Source organism: Callospermophilus lateralis, unplaced genomic scaffold (genome assembly GCF_048772815.1).
Source record: "Callospermophilus lateralis isolate mCalLat2 unplaced genomic scaffold, mCalLat2.hap1 Scaffold_130, whole genome shotgun sequence".
In the NCBI taxonomy this organism is placed as follows: domain Eukaryota; kingdom Metazoa; phylum Chordata; class Mammalia; order Rodentia; family Sciuridae; genus Callospermophilus; species Callospermophilus lateralis.
The window spans coordinates 326,488-332,633 of NW_027512473.1; the positions used below are offsets into that span (position 1 = coordinate 326,488).

Genomic DNA, 6,146 nt, shown 5'->3' on the forward strand with positions numbered 1-6,146 from the left:
GAGGCAAGTCAGGATGATTGTAATTTGAAAGACAGCCTTAACAGCATAGAAAGGGTATAAGCAACTTATTGAGAGGTTAGTGATATATCACCTGTCTCAAAAAAAGAGAAAAAAAAGGACTGGAGACATAACTCAGTGGTAAGCACCCGCAGAGTTCAATTCCTAGCACCAAACCACACCAAACTAAACAAATATCTGAAAGATAGTAGGGACTCCAAAGTATAGGTGTATATGCATAGATAAAAATTTTGGTTACAATATAAAGTTAATAAAGATACTTTTGAAAAAAAATTTCATGGTTCTTTTTTTAAAAAAAGAGAGAGCAAGAGAGAGAGGGAAAGAGAGAGAGAGAGAGAGAGAGAGAGAGAGAGAGAGAGAGAGAGAGAGAATTTTAATATTTATTTATACATTTTAGTTTTTGGCAGACACAACATCTTTATTTGTACATGGTGCTAAGGATAAAACCCAGTGCCACACGAATGCCAGGCAAGGGCACTACCACTTGAGCCACATTCCCAGCCCCTATCATGGTTCTTAAGAGCTCAAAATATAAATGCCATATAATCCACTAATAATAATTTTTTGAAGCAGAGTATCATTGTGAATATCTGTACTCTCAGTGGCTTGGGAAGATGAAACAGGAGGAACTTAAATGCAAGACCAGCATCAGAAACTTGGCAATGGCTTAAGTGACTCAGTGATATCCTGTCTTATTAAAAAAAATAGGGATTTACCACAGCAGTATAGTGCCTAAATAAGTAAAAATAAATAACAATAACAATTCTTGGTTTAAAAATGCCCTATAACCTAGTAAGTATAATTCTGGATAAATATCTAAAGAAATTGGAACACTTTTGTTAAAGATATTACTTCACTTCCATTTTTATTGTAGGTTTATTCACAGTATCCAATAAAAGGAATCAAATGAAGTGCCATTTAGATGCAAGGTATTGATGAAAAGGTTTCTTCCAGCTGCAGATCATCCATCTACTTACCTTAAAGGCTGCATACTTATAATTCAAACTGCTCCCTAAAAGGCAAGACTCAGATATGGATTCTTCTGAGTACTCCAAGAAATTTTGGTACCTCTGGACAAATTCTGTAAGACTTTTCCAAAACTAAGGAATAGGTAAATTTTGGAGTTTGGAATGTGGACAACATAAAGTAAATTCCTCAAGGGGGAATCTTAATTCAGACACTGTGATAAGGTGTCTGGTCAGGGGAAGAAAGAGGAAGTAAAATCATGGTTTGAGATAAAACTAGACTTTGCTTCACTGATTTCTAGGTTATTGATTTAATCCAAACAAATATTGGAAAGGGTTAAACCTATTAATTAAAATTTATGTAAAACATGTATTTAAAAAGTACCAGGAAAGAGCTGAAGGGGTGGCTCAGTGGTACAGTGCCTGCCTACCATATATGAGGCCCTGAGATTAATTCTCAGTGCCCCATATAAATAAATTAAATATAAATAAAAAATTTTTAAAAATACCATGTAAGGATTTAGGGTTGTTGCTCAGTAGTAGAATGCTTGGCTACTATGCATGAGGAAGTCTGTTTGATACTGGACCCACATTAATAACAAAAACAGCAACAACAACAATAATAATAATAATAATAATAATAAAGATATTTTGTTCATCCACAACTAAGAAAAAAATTATTTTAAAGAAGTACAACAGTGCTATGGCCTGTAACCTTCTAATTATCTGTGTTCTAATTAATCCCTTTCAATTGAACTTTCTTGTTATTTAAATTAAAGTCCAGTTCCACTTTTATTTCCTGCCATACCAGGACAAAGGAGTTTACTTGAATATTAGGAATGCTTCTAAATGTCACTTTAATAAAGTTGTTTTACATATTTAAAAACTCAGTTGAAAGCAAACTTGGTGGCACAGGCCATAGCCCCTGTGGCACAGAAGAATTATACATGGGTATCATGAGTTCAAAGCTACCATCAGCAAAAGCAAGGCACTAAGCAACTAAGTGAGACCCTCTCTCTAAATAAATACAAAAAAGGACTGGGGATGTATCTCAGTGCCCCTGAGTTAAATACCTGGTGCAAAAAAAAAGAAGAAAAAAATTCAATTGAGGACAAATACATTAAAGAAATAACAACAACAAAAAAAAAACACCTTAATTTTGGACAAATTAACTACACTATTGTGAGGATGGCCTTAGGCCTGGCCTAAAAAAACTCCATTTTAAAAAATTCAGTTTGAAACATGCAGCCTCACCAGACATGCCTAAAGAAGCTCTGCAGTATTGCCCTCAGACATAAACAAATCACTTCCCCTCACCTTGAAAAACAGAGTGAGGCCTCTGGCAGGTTGTCCTCACCTAATAAGAGGGAAGGGTGAGAAGACCAAGGTGCAGACCACCAGACCAGATGTTTCTAGCCCTAGAGTAAATGATGTTATGGAAAAATTTGGTGGTAACTAACAAGGATTGAAAAAAGGGTAAAAAAGCTGCAAAATTTAATATAAATAGTAGAGCAAATGAAGAGATGTTCAGCCAGCTCAATAAAAAATGCACTTGAGCTGAGGAGGCTGATGAGGATTTGGAATGACATCTCATCACTTCTCATCATTTGCATTATCCTCACCACTCTTAAACTCTATAGCCACACCTTAGTGAGGGGGGAAATGTAAAAGATTATGTGATGTGTTGGGTGCAGAGCAGGCTGAAATGTGTTGTCTGCAGGGCAGGCTGAACAGATGTTGGCTGCAAGATAGCCCACACACTCAAACCCCCCTCTATCTGGTCCTTTATACCTGTTTGCTCAAGTCTGAACATTCAATCCCGCTAAAGGCTGAGCACTTTACCCACTTGGGCCAACAAGACAGCTTGCAGACCCAGAGGCCCCATTAGATGTGGGCTATAAAAACTCCCTCCTGCCAGGCCCCCCTCTCTCTTGTTCTCTCCCTCTCTCTTGCTCTCTTTCTCTTACTCTTTATCTTTCTTGTGCAGGCTCTCTGTCTCTCTCTTGCTCTTGCTCTCTCCCTCTTCATCTCTCCTCTCTCTCTCTCTCTCTCTCTCTCTCTCTCTCTCTCTCTCTCTCTCTCTTTGTTGCAATGTTGCAATAAAGATCTTTTGGTTTCTTCGTGTGTTGTGGTCATTTTCCTTTCATGATGATCTTCTCATGTGATGAAAACTTAATTTCAGTGGGGAGAAACCCAATGGGGAAAATAAAACCAAGAGGCAAGATCTCCCACACACCCAAAATATATACTTTTATGAATAAAAATTTTATCAAAATTACTTTAAAATTTCATTTAACTTTTGTGCGTCTGGTCTTATGAGAAAGAAAATTTTATTTTAAACTTGTAAGCAATGTCCTAAGGCATTAATATTTTCCCAGAGGGAAAAACAATATAATGCATTAGTATAATTTAAAAATTTCTAGTATTCATAATAAAAATTAAGAAGGACAGCTTAAATCAATTTAATAACTTAAACCACTATATCCAAAATATTGTTATTTTTGAAAATATAAATTGATTAATAAATAAATGTATTTTTCAAGCTTCATCTTAAAATTCACTCTTGACCTCTCAGGGATATCTATGTTCACCACAGCTATATTCCATGTTTTAGATCTATAAATACCCTGACCTCAGCAAGGTGAAAAAAAATGGACAACTAAGTTCTGTGTCATTGGTTATGGAATAAACATACCAAACAACATTCTCTCAGGGCCAAAGAACAGGAGAGACTCTGCACTTTGAGAGAGAAGCCATCTACAACTCAGAAGTATACAAAAGGCGAAAATGTTTCTCACAGGATTATGGGCACAGATCCATTTTCATTTTAGATATCATACTTTAACCAAAAGAGATTGGTATCACTGGAGAGAAGACTCTAGGTCATCAGATCATCAGTAACCCAGAAACTAGAGTCTAAACATTTAAAAAAATTATTTTGAAGTTTTTATCTTTAGTCTAATGCAGGGTTGTGATTTCAATTTTCTTCTTTAGTATCGGGTACTCTGAGAATATCATCAAACATTAAAAGCACAGAAGTCTACACATATTTCCATATAATTCAATAAAGCCTATCAAGAGATTAAAGTTTAAATTTAAATTAATAAAAATTTAACCAGTACCTATAAGGAACAATATGTTTTTCACATAACTTCTGTTCCACATGTGATTGAATCCTGGCATTCATCCTATTAATGAATTAGATATCTATCACTGAATAAGAAGAAACCATATAAAAATTATTGTCTCAAGTGTGGGCTTATCATCAATTAAGCCTGGGTTTATATGGGATCTTTTTACTGCATTAAGTAATAGTTGGTAAGGTTACTGAACTTCAGAGGGAGATATGGTTGCCAAAATGCACCATTCTTCTCAGAATCAAATAAATTAAGGTGGGCTCATACTCATGGAGGTGACAGTGTTATGAAAGTAAAAACAAAGTATTCAAAGTGTTTCCTGACTAATACACTTTCATAGTCACAGATTTACATAAGTCACACACAAAAAATAAGAGCTCAGATCCAAAATTTAGGAAATATACTCTGCACTTTGGCTACAAGAGGAATAAAAACACATTGCAAACTTTATTTGTACAGATAGGGCTAAAGAATTGCTAATATGTTGACACTCTTAATGATAGAAACAAAGTCAATTTTTACCAGCTTGATCTTAAACACCTACCAAAAACAGTTAAGCTAAAACACAGTCATTCCTGGGAGTAATGAAGGACAGGAACAGCTAGAAAAGAGGAGACAGCAACTCCTCTTTTTGGGACATTTAGTGTTGGGACAACCTTATTTAAACTAATAAAAAGGAGAGGGTAGATTGAACTAGGGATGACAAGCCAAGGTCAATTACAGGCTGCCTCAGTCTACCCACAGGTTGTACTATGACCCTTCCATGGATCCCTTCAGTTGCCAGTAATAACAAGTAAAATATTAACAATATTGAAATTCTTGTATTAATTGGGGGGAGATTTATGTGCCATCTCATACTGTTAGCATATATACTAGTCTATGTATACTCACTATAATTTTAAATTTATGTTGACTTAATGTGTAGTGTGAAAAAATAAGCACTGACTTTCAGACAGTTTTCTTATTCTCCTGAAGCACCCCTTACTACTTTGTCTTACATAATTAGAAGCAAGGGGTGGAGTTTTCTCTAATAACTTTTAAATATTGTGTCTTAAAATAATGGTCATTTAAAGTGAGTTTGATTAAACCATTTTAAGATCAAAATTCTTGAGACAAGGATGAATCTTGATGATACAGATCCATCCCATCCAAGCATTGTGTGAAGCCTAGATCCTGGCCCCCAAACACTAAATGCCCCCAAACACTAAATTGTTGTCCCTCAATATCTTTGATCACTAAAAATTTTCCTTAAGAACTGTTCTGCCTCTTTGAGAATACTATTAAGAACATATCCATTATCTACTTTATGTTAACAAGAAAGGGATGACAAACAACTTCTTTTTGGGAAAATTAATTTTTCTGATGTGTCTGACATTAAAAAGGCCATGATCTTGGTTAGTGACACCTTTGTCAATTATTCTAGAATCTTGGAAGGCAAGGTTGTGTTTATCTGTGTTTAATGGGAATTCACAGTAGAAATGTTGACATCTAGCACATGTGAAGCACTGGGTTTCAATCCTCAGCACCACATAAAATTAAATAAATTAAATAAAGGTATTGTGTCCATCTACATCTAAATTTTTTTAAAAAAAATTTTGACTTAAACAAAAGGTTTTGGGGATTGATGGAGATTTGGGAAAAGGGTATCTGCCCCCATCCCATTGACACCTGATACAATTGTCTGTGGTTCTAAGATACCATCTTTATCTCCCTCTCTAGCTTAACCTCCACATCTATCTAGCGGTTTATATATCCATCCATCTAAATCAATACATCAATGCTATGCTTCAGGCAAAGTGTAGAAGCTTGAATTAACTACCTGGGGAAGGAAATTTTCCAATTTTGGAGGGAGATTCCCCTGGATTTCAATCCTGGCTTTATCCCTTAAGGGCTGTGTGACTTTGGATTAGGGACATAATCAGCCTTCCTGAGACTTAGTTTTATTACATGTAAAATGGAATTTATAATAGCACGTGGACATCAGCTTAGTTGTGTAGGGAGAACTGTCTCTAGGGCATCAGGTGGG

The 6,146-nt window shown here is 35.4% G+C and overlaps 1 protein-coding gene across 1 annotated transcript in view; it reads right to left on the bottom strand.

Annotated features, from left to right (window-relative positions):
* Positions 1–6,146, bottom strand: part of LOC143640171 (uncharacterized) — a 68,222-nt gene that overhangs the window by 61,848 nt on the left and 228 nt on the right. The window lies entirely within an intron of this gene.